This window comes from Lolium perenne, chromosome 5 (assembly GCF_019359855.2).
Source record: "Lolium perenne isolate Kyuss_39 chromosome 5, Kyuss_2.0, whole genome shotgun sequence".
In the NCBI taxonomy this organism is placed as follows: domain Eukaryota; kingdom Viridiplantae; phylum Streptophyta; class Magnoliopsida; order Poales; family Poaceae; genus Lolium; species Lolium perenne.
Genome location: NC_067248.2, coordinates 171,643,635 through 171,661,528, shown reverse-complemented (window position 1 = coordinate 171,661,528; position 17,894 = coordinate 171,643,635).

The following is a 17,894-nucleotide window of genomic DNA, read 5'->3' as shown; positions in this document are numbered from 1 at the left end:
CTCTTGTTTGATAATGAACACCATTCGTTGTGTAGGGCTACAAGAGCTCCCTCAATGCCGGAGTTAACAAGCTCCACAACATTCGGCATTCATATTTAAGTAACCTTTAGAGCATAATAGATCTTTGCAATTAAACCGAGTACTAACATAGCATACACACTGTCACCTTTACACTATGAAGGGGGAATAAATCACATCAATACTATCATAGTAATAATTAACTCCATAACCTACAAGAGATTATGATCATAACCTATGCCAAGTACTACACGATGCACACACTGTCACCATTACACCGTGAAGGAGGAATAGACTACTTTAATAACATCACAAGAGTAGCACATAGACTAATAGTGATACAAAACTCATATGAATCTCAATCATATAAGGAAGCTCATGAGATCATTGTATTGAAGTACATAGGAGAGAGATTTAACCACATAGCTACCAGTACAGCCCTTAGCCTCGATGGAGAACTACTCCCTCCTCATGGGAGACAGCAGCGTTGATGAAGATGGCGGTGGTGTCGATGGAGAAGCCTTCCGGGGGCACTTCCCCGTCCCGGCGGCGTGCCAGAACAGAGACTCCTGTCCCCCAGATCTTGGCTTCGCGATGGCGGCGGCTCTGGAAGGTTTCTCGTACCGTGGCTTTTCCGTATCGAAGATTTAGGTCAGGGGGCTTCTTATAGGCGAAGAGGCGGCCTCGGAGGAGCCAGGGGGTGGCCCCCCATAGGCTGGCGCGCCCAGGGTCCAGGCCGCGCCACCCTATGGGTGGGGCTCCTGTGGCTCCCCTCTCGTGCCTCTCGACTCTCCTGATGCTTCCGGGGAAAATAAGGTCCCTGGCGTTGATTTCGTCCAATTCCGAGAATATTTCCTTACTAGGATTTCTGAAACCAAAAACAGCAGTAAAACAGAACTGCACTTCGGCATCTCGTCAATAGGTTAGTTTCGGAAAACGCATCAAAATGATATAAAGTGTGAACAAAACATGTAGGTATTGTCATAAAACTAGCATGGAACATAAGAAATTATAGATACGTTTGAGACGTATCAAGCATCCCCAAGCTTAGTTCCTACTCGCCCTCGAGTAGGTAAACGATAACAATGATAATTTCTTAAGTGACATGCTACCAACATAATCTTGATCAACATTATTGTAAAGCATATGAGATGAATGCAGCGATTCAAAGCAATGATGAAGACAATGAGTAAACAACTGAATCATATAGCAAAGACTTTTCATGAATAGTACTTTCAAGACAAGCATCAATAAGACTTGCATAACAGTTAACTCATAAGCAATAAATTCTTAGTAGAAGGCATTGAAGCAACACAAAGGATGATTAAGTTTCAGCGGTTGCTTTCAACTTCAACATGTATATCTCATGGATAATTGTCAACACAAAGTAATATAACAAGTGCAATAGGTAAACATGTAAGAATCAATGCACACAGTTGACACAAGTGTTTGCTTCTAAGATAGAAAGAAGTAGGTAAACTGACTCAACAATAAAGTAGAAGAATGGCCCTTTGCAGAGGGATGCATGGATTACTATTTTTGTGCTAGAGCTTTTATTTTAAAAACATAGAAGCAATTTTGTCAACGGTAGTAATAAAGCATATGTGTTATGTATAAGATATCCTATAAGTTGCAAGCCTCATGCATAGTATACCAATAGTGCTCGCACCTTGTCCTAATTAGCTTGGATTAACACGGATTATCATTGCATAGCATATGTTTCAACCAAGTATCACAAAGGGGTACCTCTATGCCGCATGTACAGAGGTCTAAGGAGAAAGTTCGCATTGGATTTCTCGCTTTTGATTATTCTCAACTTAGACATCCATACCGGGACAACATAGACAACAGATAATGGACTCCTCTTTAATGCATAAGCATTCAACAACAGATAATATTCTTATAAGAGATTGAGGTTTTGTGTCCAAACTGAAACTTCCACCATGATTCAAGGCTTTAGTTAGCGGCCCAATGTTCTTCTCTAACAATATGCATACTCAAACCATTTGATCATGAAAATCGCCCTTACTTCGTACAAGACGAATGCATAGCAACTCACATGATATTCAACAAAGGTAAAAGTTGATGGCGTCCCAGAAACATGGTTACCGCTCAACAAGCAACCACTACAAGGAAAAGCCTTATTGCCTGCGCACCAAAAACGGCTATTGTCAGCGCATCTGTGAGCCCACCGGGGAACAGGCCGGTGATAATGAGTTACCGCCGTCACACCAGCTGGTGCGCCAAAGAGAACATGAATTATCCCCGGCGAACCAGGCCAGGTGCGCCGGCGGTATGATTTTTCAATTTTTTAAAAAAGGCCGATCTAGATATAGATCTCGATCTAGATCTAGCCTCGGGTTCGTCCTCGAAAACCATGAATGTGGGCCCGTCGTTGTTGCGCCGAGGTAGGAGTAGGAGGAGGTGTAGAAGGCCGGAGGTGGTGGTGGAGGAGGAGGTGGACCGGAGGTGGAGTATGAGGAGGAGGAGGGAGGATATCACCGGAGGAGGATGTCACCGGAGTAGGAGGAGGGAGGTGGAGGAGGAGGAGGCCCGATGTGTAGTATGAGGAGGAGGAGGAATATGTCACCGGAGGGAGGATGTCACTCGGAGTAGGAGGAGGAGGAGGAGGCCCGAGGTTGAGGTCGCCGAGGAGGCCCGAGGTTGAGGAGGAGGAGGCCCGAGGTTGAGGTCGCCGGAGGAGGCCCGAGGTTGAGGTCGCCGGAGGAGGAGGTCGCTGTCGCCGGCGAGGAGGAGGAGCCCGTTAGGGAGGAGAAAAGGAGGAAGGAGGAAGAGGAGGAGGAGGAGGAGGAGAGGAGGAGGAGAAGTGGAAGAGGAGGAGGAGGAGGCTAGTCTCGCGCCTATATAGTAGAGGTTGACGCCGGCGCACCTAGTATGGTGGTGCGCCGGGGTACTTTTTTTTTCATCCAAATCTAAAACCTCAAAAACTCTGTTTTCCTTTTCGAATTTTGGGAACTCAAAAATCGGTAAACGGCCATAGGCCGTTGAATTCGGATAGGAAATTTCGCGTCGATAGATTTTGATATAAAAGTTTTTCATCGGAGGTCGTATGCAAACCAGAAATCCTGCTTAATTTAAAGATGACGCCATTTTGCATAATATATCGAAATTCATTTTTTCAAATTTTTATTAAAGCTAGATTACATAATACATGGGCAGTTCAAAGGATTTTATTTTTTAAATTTTCTATCATTTTCTTTTATTTTTTCGAAAACTGAAAAGGCGATTCCTAGTGGGGCGTGGGGGTGGAGAGAAAATGTAGGCACCTTATCACCGGCGCACCTCTATGGTGGTGCGCTGGTGGTAAATTGTGTACCACCGGCGCACCACCATAGAGGTGCGCTGGGGTAAGGTGCCCATTTTTTGTTTCCTGCCAGAATTCTTCGAATTTTATTCCCTACAAGCACTAAATTTTCTTGTGCGCCAGCAGATAGGGTTCTTCGCCGGCGGCCTAACATGGCTCGCCGCGGTATTTTGCCACCGGCGCATGGATTTGCTGGTGTGCCTGTAGTGCTATTTTCATCTATAGGCCTTTTCCTAGTAGTGAACTTATTAAGAAATAAGATACATAAGTACATATTCTTCACCACAATAGTTTTTAAGGCTATTTGTCCCATGAGCTATATATTGTAAAGGCAAAGAATAGAAGTTTAAAGGTAGCAGTCAAGTAATGTACTTTGTAATGGCGGAGAAATACCATGTGGTAGGTAGGTATGGTGGACACAAATGGCATAGTATTTGGCTCAAGGATTTGGATGCACGAGAAGAATTCATCTCAATACAAGGCTAGGGCTAGCAAGGTTGTTTGAAGCAAACTCAAGTATAAAAGGTGCAAAGAAAGCTCATATATGAACATATTGTAGGTATTATAAGACTTTTACATTGTCTCCTTGTTGTTCAAACACCTCAACCGTAAAATATCTAGACTCTAGAGATCAATCATGCAAACCAAATTTTAACAAGCTCTATGTAGTTATTCATTAATAGGTACAAGGTACATGATGCAAGAGCTTAAACATGATCTATATGAGCTCAACAATTGCTAAGTATCACATTATTCAAGACATTATACCATTTACCACATGCGGCATTTTCCGTTTCCAACCATATAACAATGAATGAAATAGTCCAACTTTCGCAATGAACATTAAAGATAAAGCTAAGAACACATGTGTTCATACGAAACAGCAGAGCGTGTCTCTCTCCCAAACAAAGAATGCTAGGATCCGATCTTATTCAAACAAAACAAAAACAAACAGACGCTCCAAGCAAAGCACATAAGATGTGACTAATAAAAATATAGTTTCACTAGAGGAACCCTGATAATGTTGTCGATGAAGAAGGGATGCCTTGGGCATCCCCAAGCTTAGACGCTAAGTCTTCTTAAAATATGCAGGGATGAACCACTGGGCATCCCCAAGCTTAGACTTTTCACTCTTCTTGATCATATTGTATCATCCTCTTCTCTTGACCCTTGAAAACTTCCTCCACACCAAACTCAAAACAATCTCATTAGAGGGTCAGTGCATAATTCATATATTCAGAGGTGACATAATCTTTTCTTAACACTTCTGGACATTGCACAAAGCTACTAAAAGTCAATGGAATAAAAGAAATCCATCCAACACAAGAAAAGAGACAATGCAAAATAAAAGGTAGAATCTGTCAAAACAGAACACCAAACTCAAAACAATCTCATTAGAGGGTCAGCATAATTCATATATTCAGAGGTGACATAATCTTTCTTAACACTTCTGGACATTGCACAAAGCTACTGAAAGTCAATGGAATAAAGAAATCCATCCAACACAAAGCAAAAGAGACAATGCAAAATAAAAGGTAGAATCTGTCAAAACAGAACAGTCCGTAAAGACGAATTTTTTAGAGGCACTAGACTTGCTCAGATGAAAATGCTCAAATTGAATGAAAGTTGCGTACATATCTCGAGGATCACGCACGTAAATTGGCAGATTTTTCTGAGTTACCTACAGAGAACCCTGCCCAAATTCGTGACAGACATGAATCTGTTTCAAGCTGCAAAGTAATCCAAATCTAGTATTGACCTTGCTATCAAAGACTTTACTTGGCACAACAATGCAATATAATAAAGATAAGGATAGGTTGCTACAAAGTAGTAACAACTTCCAATACTCAAATATAAAACAAAAGTACTGTAGCAAAATAAAAACATGGGTTATCTCCCAAGAAGTTCTTTCTTTATAGCCATTAAGATGGGCTCAGCAATTTTAACGATGCTCGCACAAGGATGAGAGTTGAAGCAAAAGAGAGCATCAAAAAGCAAGTTCAAAACATATTTAAGTCTAACCCACTTCCTATGAAAAGGAGTCTTGTACACAAATAAATTCATGAAGAACAAAGTGACAAGCATAAGAAGGCAATACAAGCGCAACTTCAAAATTCTCAACATAAAGAGGGGAAACTTAATATTATTAAGATGCATATAACCATGTTTCCCTCTCTCATAATAACTTTCAGTAGCATCATGAACAAATTCAACAATATAACTATCACATAAAGCATTCTTATCATGAGTCATATGCATAAAATTATTACTCTCCACATAAGCATAATCAATTTTACTAGTTGTAGTGGGAGCAAATTCAACAAAGTAGCTATCATTATTATTCTCATCAAGTGTAGGAGGCATAGTATAATCATAATAAACTTTATCCTCCATAGTAGGTGGCACCAAAAGACCACTATCTTATAATCATCATATATGGGAGGTGATACGTCCAAAACGTATCTACTTTCCCGAACACTTTTGCTATTGTTTTGCCTCTAATTTGTGTATTTTGGATGCAACTAACACTGACTAACGCTGTTTTCAAACAGAACTGCTTCAGTGTCTCGTTTTGTGCAGAAATCCAACTTTCGGGAAAAACCTCGTAATTTATGCGTAAGGCCCTATTTTCCAAGAATACTCGATTTTGAGCTAAGGACAATTAAGGTGGAGGCCCGAGGGCCCCACACCATAGGGCGGCGAGGCCCAGGGGGCCCGCGCGGCCATGTGGTGTGGCCCCCCTGCCTGGCTCCTCTCGATGTCTACGTTCCCCTCCTTTCCGTAGACAGTGTTGGGCCTCCAAGAGCAGAGGTTTGTAGAACAAAGCAGCAAATTTTCCTTAAGTGGATCACCCAAGGTTTATCGAACTCGTGGAGGAAGAGGTCAAAGATATCCCTCTCATGCAACCCCGCAACCACAAAGCAAGAAGTCTCTTGTGTCCCCAACACACCTAATAGGTGCACTAGTTCGGCGAAGAGATAGTGAAACATGTGGTATAAATAAGTATGAGCAGAGCAACGGTGCCGTAAAATAGCTTGCTCGGCGTGTAGTTGATGGTGGTAGTATTGCAGCAATAGAGTAACACAAAGGAAATGAAGAACAAGCGTGAGTAACTGCAGTGTATTTAGAACAAGGCCTAGGGATTAGACTTTCACTAGTGGACACTCTCAACATTGATCACATAACAGAATAGATAAATGCATACTCTACACTTTTGTTGGATGATGAACGCATTGCGTAGGATTACACGAACCCTCAATGCCTGGAGTTAACAAGCTCCACAATAATGTCTCATGTTTAAGTAACCTTATAGTGTAAGATAGATCAATATAACCAGATAGATCACATCAATACCATCATAATGATAATTAACTCCACAATCTACAAGAGATCATGATCATAGCCTACGACAAGAACCACACGGTGCACACACTAGTCACCTTTACACACGTGCAGGAGGAATAGAACTACTTTAATAACATCACTAGAGTAGCACATAGATGAATTGTGATACAAAACTCATATGAATCTCAATCATGTAAAGCAGCTCATGAGATCATTGTATTGAAGTACATGGAGAGAGATTAACCACATAGCTACCAAGACAGCCCGAGCCTCGATGGAGAACTACTCCCTCCTCATGGAGCGGCAGCGGTGATGAAGATGGCGGTGGAGATGGCAGCGGTGTCGATGGAGAAGCCTTCCGGCACTCTCCCCGGCCCGGCAGCCGTGCCGGAACAGAGACTCCTGTCCCCCGCATCTTGGCGTCGCGATGGCGGCGGCTCGAAGGTTTCGTGGGTTTCGTCGAACGCATCGTGGTTTTCGATCCAGGGGCTTTATATAGGCGAAGAGGCGGCGCAGAGGGCTTTCGGGGGCCCACACCATAGGGCGGCTGCGCGCCCCTTCCGGGGTCGCCGCCAGTGGTGTGGTGTGGGGCCCCGTGGCTCCCCTCTCGCGGCTCTCGGGTGTTCCGATGGTTCCGGGAAAAATAGGAACCCGGGCGTTGATTTCGTCCGATTCCGAGAATATTTCGTTACTAGGATTTCTGAAACCAAAAACAGCAGTAAAAACAGGAACTGCACTTCGGCATCTTGTTAATAGGTTAGTTCCAGAAATGCACGAATATGACATAAAGTGTGCATAAAACATGTAGATAACATCAATAATGTGGCATGGAACACAAGAAATTATCGATACGTTCTGAGACGTATCAGCATCCCTGCTTAGTTCTCTGGCTGTCCCGAGCAGTAAAATGATAACACGTATAATTTCGAGTGACATGCCATCATAAACTTGATCATACTATTTGTAAAGCATATGTAGTGAATGCAGCGATCAAAACAATGGTAATGACATGAGTAAACAACTGAATCATAAAGCAAAGACTTTTCATGAATAGCACTTCAAGACAAGCATCAATAAGTCTTGCATAAGAGTTAACTCATAAAGCAATAATTCAAAGTAAAAGGCATTGAAGCAACACAAAGAAGATTAAGTTTCAGCGGTTGCTTTCAACTTGTAACATGTATATCTCATGGATATTGTCAACATAGAGTAACATAATAAGTGCAATAAGCAAGTATGTAGGAATCAATGCACAGTTCTACACAAGTGTTTGCTTCTTGAGGTGGAGAGAAATAGGGTCACGGACTCAACATTGAAAAGTAGAAGAATGGTCCTCCATAGAGGAAAAGCATCGATTGCTAGTATTTGTGCTAGAGCTTTGATTTTGAAAACATGAAACAATTTTGTCAACGGTAGTAATAAAGCATATGCATCATGTAAATTATATCTTATAAGTTGCAAGCCTCATGCATAGTGTACTAATAGTGCCCGCACCTTGTCCTAATTAGCTTGGACTACCGGATCATCACAATGCATTGTTTTTACCAAGTGTCACAAAGGGGTACCTCTATGCCGCTTCCTCGTACAAAGGTCTAAGGAGAAAGCTCGCATTGGATTTCTCGCTATTGATTATTCTTCAACTTAGACATCCATACCGGGACAACATAGACAACAGATAATGGACTCCTCTTTTATGCATAAGCATGTAACAACAATTAATAATTTTCTCATATGAGATTGAGGATATATGTCCAAAACTGAAACTTCCACCATGGATCATGGCTTTAGTTAGCTGCCCAATGTTCTTCTCTAACAATATGCATGCTTAACCATAGGGTGGTAGATCTCTCTTACTTCGCATAAGACAAGACATATGCATAGCAACTCACATGAAATTCAACAATGAATAGTTGATGGCGTCCCCAGCTGAACATGGTTATCGCACAACAAGCAACTTAATAAGAGATAAAGTGCATAATTACATATTCAATACCACAATAGTTTTTAAGCTATTTGTCCCATGAGCTATATATTGCAAAGGTGAATGATGGAATTTTAAAGGTAGCACTCAAGCAATTTACTTTGGAATGGCGGAAAATACCATATAGTAGGTAGGTATGGTGGACACAAATGGCATAGTGTTGTTTGGCTCAAGGATTTGGATGCATGAGAAGTATTCCTCTCGATACAAGGTTTAGGCTAGCAAGGTTGTTTGAAGCAAACACAAGCATGAACTAGTACAGCAAAACTCACATAGAAGACATATTACAAGCATTATAAAACTATACATCGCCTTCCTTGTTGTTCAAACATCTTACTAGAAAATATCTAGACTCTAGAGAAACCACTCATGCAAACCAAATTTTAACAAGCTCTATGTATTTCTTCACTAATGGGTGCAAAGTATATGATGCAAGAGCTTAAACAAGAGCACAACAATTGCCAAGTATCAAGTTATTCAAGACATCATACCAATTACTACATGTAGCATTTTCCAATTCCAACCATATAATAATTAACGAAGAAGTTTCAACCTTCGCCATGAATATTATGAGCTAAGAACACATGTTTTCATACGAACCAGCCGGAGCATGTCTCTCTCCCACACAAGCATTTATTCAAACACAAACAAAAACAAAAGCAAACAGACGCTCCAAGTAAAGTACATAAGATGTGATGGAATAAAAATATAGTTTCAAGGGAGGAACCTGATAATGTTTTCGATGAAGAAGGGGATGCCTTGGGCATCCCCAAGCTTAGACGCTTGAGTCTTCTTGATATATGCAGGGGTGAACCACCGCATCCCCAAGCTTAGACTTTTCACTCTTCTTGATCATAGTATATCATCCTCCTCTCTTGACCCTTGAAAACTTCCTTCACACCAAACTCGAAACAACTTATTAGAGGGTTAGTGCACAATAAAAATTAACATATTCAGAGGTGACACAATCATTCTTAACACTTCTGGACATTGCATAATGCTACTGGACATTAGTGGATCAAAGAAATTCATCCAACATAGCAAAAGAGGCAATGCGAAATAAAAGGCAGAATCTGTCAAAACAGAACAGTTCGTATTGACGAATTTTAAAATGGCACCAGACTTGCTCAAATGAAAATGCTCAAATTGAATGAAAGTTGCGTACATATCTGAGGATCATGCACGTAAATTGGCTTAATTTTCTGAGCTACCTACAGGGAGGTGGACCCAGATTCGTGACAGCAAAGAAATCTGGAACTGCGCAGTAATCCAAATCTAGTACTTACTTTTCTATCAACGGCTTTACTTGGCACAACAAAACACAAAACTAAGATAAGGAGAGGTTGCTACAGTAGTAAACAACTTCCAAGACACAAATATAAAACAAAGTACTGTAGCAAAATAACACATGGGTTATCTCCCAAGAAGTTCTTTCTTTATAGCCATTAAGATGGGCTCAGCAGTTTTAATGATGCACTCATAAGAAATAGTAGTTGAAGCAAAAGAGAGCATCAAGAGGCAAATTAGAAACACATTTAAGTCTAACATGCTTCCTATGCAAAGGAATCTTGTACACAAACAAGTTCATGAAGAGCAAAGTAACAAGCATAGGAAGATAAAACAAGTGTAGCTTGAAAAATTTCAGCACATAGAGAGGTATTTTAGTAACATGAAAATTTCTACAACCATATTTTCCTCTCTCATAATAACTTTCGGTAGCATCATGAGCAAACTCAATAATATAACTATCACATAAAGGATTCTTATCATGAGTCTCATGCATAAAATTATTACTCTCCACATAAGCATAATCAATTTTATTAGTAATAGCGGGAGCAAATTCAACAAAGTAGCTTATCATTATTATTCTCATCAAGTGTAGGAGGCATAGTATAATCACAACAAAATTTACTCTCCATAGTAGGTGGCACCAAAAGACCACTATCATTATAATCATCATAAATAGGAGGTAAAGAATCATCAAAGTAAATTTCCTCCTCAATTCTTGGGGGACTAAAAATATCATGCTCATCAAAGCCAGCTTCCCCAAGCTTAGAATTTTCCATATCATTAGCAACAATGGTGTTCAAAGTGTTCATACTAATATCATTGCTACTAGCATGCAAATAAGATTTCATAGTTTTTTTAATTTTCGTATTTAAACCATTCATGTCTTGACTCGTGAAATAGAATAAAAAGCTCACAGATGTTGTCCATTATGCCTAACTAGTGTAAACAAGAAACAAAAAGATGCATTTGCTGGATCTAAAGGAAATAGCTTCGAGCACAAACACTATGGCGCCAGAAAAGTACTACCTGGAACCGGAGTATGAGTGCCTTTTACCTTTCCTCCCCGGCAACGGCGCCTTAAAAGTGCTTGATGTCTACGTTGCCCCTCCTTTCCTCGTAGATGTTGTTGGGCCTCCAAGAGCAGTAGGTTTGTAGAACAGCAGCAAGTTTTCCCTTAAGTGGATCACCCAAGGTTTATCGAACTCAGGGAGGAAGAGGTCAAAGATATCCCTCTCATGCAACCCTGCAACCACAAAGCAAGAAGTCTCTTGTGTCCCCAACACACCTAATAGGTGCACTAGTTCGGCGAAGAGATAGTGAAACACAGGTGGTATAAATAAGTATGAGCAGTAGCAACGGTGTTTAAAATAGCTTGCTGGCGTGTAGTTGATGGTGGTAGTATTGCAGCAGAGTAACACAAAGTTGAAACAAAGAAACAAGCAAAGAGTAACGCAGCAGTATTTAGGAACAAGGCCTAGGGATTAGACTTTCACTAGTGGACACTCTCAATATTGATCACATAACAGAACAGATAAATGCATACTCTACACTTTTGTTGGATGATGAACGCATTGCGTAGGATTACACGAACCCTCAATGCCGAGTTAACAAGCTCCACAATAATGCTCATGATTAAGTAACCTTATAGTGTAAGATAGATCAATATAACCAGATAGATCACATCAATACCATCATAATGATAATTAACTCCACAATCTAAAAGAGATCATGATCATAGCCTACGACAAGAACCACACGGTGCACACACTAGTCACCTTTACACACGTGCAGGAGGAATAGAACTACTTTAATAACATCACTAGAGTAGCACATAGATGAATTGTGATACAAAACTCATATGAATCTCATTGAGGTAAAGCAGCTCATGTGATCATTGGCTTGAAGTACTTGGAGATTGATTTAGCAAATAGCTACCGGTACAGCGCCGAGCGTCGATGGAGAACTACTCCCTCTCATGGGAGCAAAGCTGGTGATGAAGATGGCGGTGGAGATGGCAGCGGTGTCAATGGAGAAGCCTTCCGGGGCACTTCCCCGTCTCCGGCAGCGTGCCGGAACAGAGACTCCCGTCCCCAGATCTTGGCGTCGCGATGGCGGCGGCTCGGGAAGGTTTCGTGGGTTTCGTCGAACGCATCGTGGTTTTCGATCCAGGGGCTTTATATAGGCGAAGAGGCGGCGCAGAGGGCTCGGGGGCCCACACCATAGGGCGGCGCGGCCCCCTCCGGCCGCGCCAGGGTGTGGTGTGGGCCCCGTGGCTCCTCGTCCGGCGGCTCTCGGTGTTCTCGGATGGTTCCGGAAAAATAGGAACCCGGGCGTTGATTTCGTCCGATTCCGAGAATATTTCGTTACTAGGATTTCTCGAAACCAAAAACAGCAGTAAACAGAACCTGCACTTCGGCATCTTGTTAATAGGTTAGTTCCAGAAAATGCACGAATATGACATAAAGTGTGCATAAAACATGTAGATAACATCAATAATGTGGCATGGAACACAAGAAATTATCGATACGTCGGAGACGTATCAGCCTCCGACGCCCTCCGACGCCCTCCTTCGGACTACTTATTGGCCTCGACCTAAAAACGCACGGAGAGAAGTTGGAGTCGCCGTAAACCCTCCGGTAACGCCGCCACATCGCGAAACTCCGTCGCGGGAGCCGTAAGTCTCCGTTCGGCACTCCGCCGGACGGGGAATTGGAGGAGATCATCGCCGCCATCACCGCCAACGCCTCTACATCAACCAGCCATGTTTCCCCCATCCATGTGTGAGTAATTCCCCGCTTTAGGCCGAAGGGGATGGTAGGGATTGGATGAGATTGGTCATGTAATAGCATAAGATTGTTAGGGCATAGTGCCTAGTGTCCGTAATTGGTACTTTGATGATATTGTTGCAACTTGTTATGCTTAATGCTTGTCACTAGGGCCCGAGTGCCATGATCTCAGATCTGAACATGTTATTGTTTCATCAAGATATTCATTGTTTATGGTCTTACCTATAAGTTGTATACACATGTCGCCGTCCGGAACCAATGGCCCCGAAGTGACAAGAATTGGGACAACCGGAGGGGATGGTAGCGATGTGAGGATCACATGTGTTCACGGAGTGTTAATGCTTTGCTCCGGTACTCTATTAAAAGGAGTACCTTAATATCCAGAGTTTCCCTTGAGGCCCGGCTGCCACCGGCTGGTAGGACAAAAGATGTTGTGCAAGTTTCTCATTGCGAGCACGCACGACTATATGTGGAACACATGCCTATTGATTGCTTTGTACTTGAACACCGTTTTATTATTATCTCGCAAATGCCTGCTATGATTGTTATATGAGTTTCTCTCATCCATGCAACGCCTGCTCATCCGTCCCCGTGCCTACAATATTTTAATCCCGCTGTTTACTAAAATCACTACCATTGCCGTCACATTACTCGCCATCGTTACTTTACTAATCAAGCATTGCCATAAATCACATTATCGATAAACTCTTGCAAGCAAGTTCTGCTTCTGGTGCAAATGAATTGACAACTCCGTCGTTAAGGCTTCCAAGTGTTCTTTGTCTCCCTTGTGTCAAATCAATAAATTGGGTTTTACTTTCCTCGAAGACTCGTTGCATCCCCTATACTTGTGGGTCATCAAGACTATTTTCTCGCGCTGCTGTCGGGGAGCATAGCTTTATTTGGAAGTTCACTTGGATTGATATTGTTCACTGCAAATTCTCCATCATGGGTAAACCTCATGATACTAAGGTCGCCATATTACCATCCACTACAAGAAAAGGTACAACTCGAGTACCTCTGGCCGCACTTGATTCACCATCCTGTGATTGATAAACTTAGTTTTCACCGCCACATGCTTCACATGTGGGTACTTCGCTGAATCTGAAAACTCTCATAATATTGATAATATTTCTTGCTGTGCTTGATGATAGTGGTTCATTGGGATCTTTTCTAGATGCTACGATTACTAGGTCTAGACAAATTGAAAATACCGAAACTCCTAATGTTACTACACCCGTTAATTCACCTGAACTTGATTATTCTAGTGATGATCCTGATGAAGATTATGTGGAGCTTAATGATGATTTTATTGAAAAATGCAATGCTACTACCGATGCAAGAAAAATTAAAAAGTTGCTTGCTGAACATGTCGTTAGATATAAATGGGGCTCCGATCCTAAGTTTGCCACATCTCCTATAAACATTAAGGATAAAGATTATGATTTTTCTCTTGATTTATCTCATATAGCTATTGTTGAGAAAACACCCTTTTGTGGTACTGAAAAAGAAAGTGTCATGAACACATGATCGAGTTATCTACTCTAAGTAGCTTGTTTTCTGATGATGTCAAGATGCGTACTTACTTTGTTGCTAAAATCTTTCCATTCTCATTAAAGGATGACGCTAAAACTTGGTATAAAAGTTTGCCACCTAATTCTATTAAAATTCCAAAAGAATTGCTTGATGTTTTCTTCCGTAAATACTTTCCCCGCTTAGTGCTCAACATATTGCTTTGCAGAGAATTTATAATTTTGACCAGAAGATGGAGAGAAATTGCTCGAGGTTTAAGCGAGATTTTGCTCTCTTATTAGAGCTCGGCCTGGTCATGATTTGGAAAAGCATGATTTACTTGATATATTTTATAGTGGACTAACCATTGAGTCCAGGGCATACCTGGATAGTTGTGCTGTTGTGTTTTTCAGGAAAAGAACTCCTGACGACGTCGAAGAATTATTGGCTAAAATAGGCCGGAATCATGATGATTGGACTACGCCTGAACCAACTCCAACGCCAATATTGAAGAAGAGGGGTATGATTAAATTGAATGATGAAGATATGAGGGAAGCCAAGAAGTCTCTCAAGGAGAAAGGTATTAAATCAAGATGTGAAGAATCTTCCTCCCATAGAAGATGTATGTGAGATAATTCCCCCTTCATCCATGATTGAGGTAAACTCCTTCAACGCTTTACTAGGGAAGATATTCCGTATTCAAACCTCCCCGCACAATGCTTAGATGAGTTTGATAATTACATTGTTAAGCAAGAAAATTTTAATATGAGAGTAGAGAATCATTTAATGGAAAATTCTCGAGCTATTAGTGAATTGCATGATATTGTAGAGAGAACCTCCAATGATGTTAAGATGCTTGTTAAACATTTTCATATGGTTCAAACTCAAATTGATCAACTCACTAAAGTGCAAAATGACTTGTTGGGAAATAATTCTAAAGAGAAACATGCTTATGAAGTAACAACTAGAGGTGGTGTCTCTACCAGGATCCTCTATATCCTGAAGGGCATCCCAAAAGAATTGAACAAGATTCTCAACGCATTGAACCTAGTGCTCCTTCTAAGAAGAAAAAGAAGAAGAAACATAAAAATGTTGTAGAATTCTCTAAACCTGCTAATGATCCTAATAGTATTTCTATTTCGATGCTGAAACCGAAAGTGGTAATGAACATGATAATGATAATGATAATAAGGATGCTTTTGATAAAGAAGAGGTAGAAGAAGAATCAAAAGCATGCTAAAAATAAAAAGTACACTAAAGAAGATTTTATTGCTGAGAAACATGGTAATGAAAGAGAACCTTGGGTTCAAAAGCAAATGCCTTTTCCTGCTAAGAAACTAAAATCAAAGGAAGAAGAACACTATAATAAATTTTGTGATTGGATGAAACCTTTATTCTTGCAAACCTTTGACTGATGCTATTAAATTGCCTCCTTATTCAAAGTATATGAAAGATATTGTTACTAACAAAAGGAAAATCCCCAATGAGGAAATTCCCACTATGCTTGCTAATTACTCTTTCAATGGCAAAGTTCCAAAGAAGTTTGGCGACCCGTATACCTACTATTCCTTGTTCTATTAAGAATAATTATGTTAAACTGCTCTATGTGACTTGGGAGCCGGTGTTAGTGTTATGCCTTTTTCTCTTTATAAGAGACTTTACTTAGATAAGTTGATACCACTGATATATCTTTGCAAATGGCTGATAAATCTAATCGCTATTCCTGTTGGTATATGTGAGGATGTTCCTGTTCAAGTTACTACTAACTCGCTTGATATTAACTGATTTTGTTGTGTTGGAAATGCCTGAAGATGATAATATGTCTATTATTCTTGGGAGACCTTTTCTTAACACCGCAGGGGCTGTTATTGATTGCAATAAAGGAAAGGTTACCTTCAATGTTGATGATAAGGAGCATACCATCTATTTCCCCAAGAAGATTGATAAAATATGTGGAGTTAACACTATTACTAATGTGAGAACTATTAAAGTTGGAACTATTGATTGTCCTATATATGAGCCTAAAGAAGAATATCAAACTCTCGTGATTGGATCCATATCAATACAATTCAAGGTAACATGATTGATTTGAGGTTTATTTCTTCTTATGCTATGTAAAATTTATTTGGTGGCAAGACTTGATCAACCTTGTTAACAAATACTTTTTCTATGCATAGAGGAGGTAAACAACATCTCTTTCTCCCTCCATTTGCTCTAGTTGCTGTAGCACTTTTAATTTGCAAAGTTCCTTAGTTATTTAAAGATTTCAAAAATTTTCCTGGCCAGTAATAATAAACTTAATACCCAGAAATGTGCATTTTTCAAAGTTTTCAAAAATTCACAAAAATTATACCGTTGGTCCTATTTTTCGACGAGGCACCTGGGAGCACCAGAGGATGACCTGTGGGGCACCCCAGGGTGCCACACCACAGGCCGGCGCGGCCAAGGAGGGGGGCGCGCCACCCTGTGGTGTGGGCCCCTCCTTGCCCCACTACTTCATCTCTTTCTCCCAGCATCTTCTCTCTCCCGAAAAAACTCGCACCAGGTTCCTCTCACTGCTGCTTTTGCTCAAGAGCTCAGGATTTTTCGATCTCTTTGCTCAGCCCAGACTTCTGTCTGAAATTTGGCACATTTGCTCTCCGGTATGTGACTCCTCCACCTATCCAAGTAGAATTTCGTTTGGTTGAGTATATCTTGAATATTTTGCTGCTGTAGGTAACATGTTTAGTGAGCTTGCATGCTTGTTCTAAGTGGTAGAAACTAGTTTTGATGCATGATTAGTACTCTAGCAAGTTCCTATAGTAGTTCCCCTTGATTATATGTCACCAAATCAATTTTTTTGTATCATTTGTTGAAAATTTCAGAGAAGGGATGAAGAAGTTCAACTTTGGAGAGTTGTTCAAGAAAGGAACAACCAGCACCGGGAGGCCTTCTAGAGCCGCCACCCGGCTTAGGCGATCGTACAATGAGGATATCATTGCACCTAGCTTCGCACCCGAAGAAGACAATGGGGCTCCTAATGCTTCATCCTTCCCATGTTATGATTTTCTGACAAATGCAGGGATACTGGATGATTTCTTCACCCTTGTCAACAAGGCGGGCTTAACCACCTACGTGGAAGACGAAAGGGAGCAATACTATATGCTCACCAAAATTTTCGTCGAGAGCTTCAGGTTCAACAACACGCAATACGAGCCGACAGTTGCATTCAAGATCTATGGTAATCCTGTTACTATGAAATTGGAAGATTTTTGTCATGCATTGGATATCGCCCCTGTAGGTACAACAAGTAGGATTGATGACAACCCCGGGACTTGTTGGAGCTTTCTATCGAGGGATCACCGATGATGATTGTCGCACCATTCAGCGTGGCAAGATAAGGAACATTCAACTCCCGCCATTAAGTATTTTGCATATTATATTGCTACTAGCATTCTTGGTAGGGAGAAAACTAGCAATATTTCTAGTTACCATCTTGCTTTCTTGAATATTGCACTTACTGGACGGACATCTTATCATCTTGGTTCTCTTATTGCTCGTCGCCTGACTAACAGGGGGCCTATTTTTGGAGGCACTATTGCATTGCGCGCTTTTAACACATTTAAGACTTCCTATTGATCCTAATGATGTGCCATTAACC